The sequence below is a fragment of the Octopus bimaculoides genome, chromosome 16 (genome assembly GCF_046866305.1).
Source record: "Octopus bimaculoides isolate indiv1 chromosome 16, ASM4686630v1, whole genome shotgun sequence".
Taxonomy (NCBI): domain Eukaryota; kingdom Metazoa; phylum Mollusca; class Cephalopoda; order Octopoda; family Octopodidae; genus Octopus; species Octopus bimaculoides.
In genome coordinates this window covers 54,911,865-54,914,364 of record NC_142943.1, presented here as the reverse complement: position 1 = coordinate 54,914,364, position 2,500 = coordinate 54,911,865, and positions in this window count along the sequence as shown.

Below are 2,500 nucleotides of genomic sequence, written 5' to 3'. Positions count from 1 at the left end.
AATTTAGAAATAGCAGTCAAAGAACTACTGATATCAAACTACAAATTTTTCTCTAAAGCGGATGGCGATATTTATGGCACACATAGAACAAAAAAACCGGAGGGAAAAGCGTAAACAAACCAAGCCTTTAGTTAATTGGATACGAATCGTTTCATGGTTAAGTGAATGGAAATTTCACTATTCCAATCTTCAGCCCAAATATTCTGATAAATTTGAAAGTGTCTCTAAAAAAATTCACGGTAATTTTTGGCCATGCGACACCAAAAATCAACGATAAGAAAGGCACTTACGAATTCATCGGCTAGCGAGTTCAGGCACCTCACCCCAAAGAAATCTATTCCATGTGCGTCACAAATAGTCCCGTATGAAAAGAAGTCCCGTGTGGAGGGATTTTACGGTTTAGCCATCTAACTTAGAGATATCAAATATAAAATATACAAGAATAAGGGCAGAGAATCGTCAATTAATAATAGAATTAATAATTAACAATTTTGCCAAGTAGTTCAGTATGAAAAAAACCTTTGTGACGCACATGGAATAGATTTCTTTGGGGTGAGGTGCCTGAACTCGCTAGCCGATGAATTCGTAAGTGCCTTTCTTATCGTTGATTTTTGGTGTCGCATGGCCAAAAATTACCGTGAATTTTTTTAGAGACACTTTCAAATTTATCAGAATATTTGGGCTGAAGATTGGAATAGTGAAATTTCCATTCACTTAACCATGAAACGATTCGTATCCAATTAACTAAAGGCTTGGTTTGTTTACGCTTTTCCCTCCGGTTTTTTGTTCTATGTGTGCCATAAATATCGCCATCCGCTTTAGAGAAAAATTTGTAGTTTGGAATCAGTAGTTCTTTGACTGCTATTTCTAAATTTTCAGTATGTTGGAGAAGCAACTCAATTGCTAATCCCTGTATATTTATGATGATAAATAATTTTACCGATAAAGGTTTTTTTTTCATACTGAACTACTTGGCAAAATTGTTAATTATTAATTCTATTATTAATTGACGATTCTCTGCCCTTATTCTTGTATATATATATATATATATATATATAAAAATTCAATAATAGGATGAATTCTTTTACAAGAATTTATCAAGTAGCTAGCGTGAAAAAAACCTCATAAGGGAAAAAATCCATCATTTATTCCCGAAATATATATTTATATTTATATAAGCGTATTACTATGCAATAAGGCCTCACGCTATGAGAGACTCTAAGGTCAGACTACCATAAAAATGTGTTTTTTGTGGTAGTCTGATCTTAGAGTCCCTCATAGCGTGAGGCATTATTGTATAGTAATGCCCTTATATAATATATATATATATATATATATATATATATATATATATATATATATGTATGTATGTATGTATATATAAAGGTTATGAATGGTAATGGAGTCAATCAAACCCTAAAGATACAAGTAATACCAAGTAAGTGGTGTATACCGACTAGTTTAGCCCCAGATGTGGTTGTAACATGAATGGGGAATATAACATGGGTCGTGTATTAGTGTGTGTGTATATATAAAAAGAATGAAATCAAGAGACCAATGGCATAAGTAAAATTATATTTTTATATTATATTATTTTATATTATAATTTTACTTATCCCATTGGTCTCTTTATCTTATTCTTTTTATATATATATGTATATATATATATATATATATATATATATATATATATATATATATATGTATATATATACACACACACACACACACATACAGGTTGGCTCAAAAGTAGGTTTATGGTTATTCAACTATCTCTTTTGCATTCCTATATTAAAAGTTTAGATCTTAATTATAAAAAAAATAGGAAACCTTTATTCTATGCTAATTTAGTTAATTGTAAGACAGAAATTTGAATGTAATAAAATGTTTGCAAAAAAAATTTTAAGTGCCTATGTGATAACTGAAAACCTACTTTTGGGTCACCCTGTATTTATATAAATATATATGCATTTACATATATATATGATAGTTATGTACTCTTTTGCTCGTTTTAGTCATTTGACTGCAGCCACGTTGGAGTATCATCATTAGTCGAACAAATCAACCCCAGGACTTATATTTTATAAGCTTAGTACTTATTCTATCAGTCTCTTGTGCTGAACCACTAGGTTATGGGGATGTAAACACACCAACATAGGTTGTCAAGCGATGGTAGGGGACAAACACAGACACACAAATATATATATACATACATACTTAGATACATACATACATACATACATATATATATATATATATATATATATATACGATGGACTTCTGTCAGTTTCCATCTACCAAATCCACTCACAAGGTTTTGGTCAACCCGAGGCTAGTGTAGAAGACACTTGCCCAAGGTTCCACACAGTGGGACTGAACCCAGAACCATGTGGTTGGGCAGCAAGCTTCTTACCACACAGCCACTCCTGCGCCTATTGTATATTATATACATAATATATAATACCTATATAATACATGATATGTATAATATGTATTATAT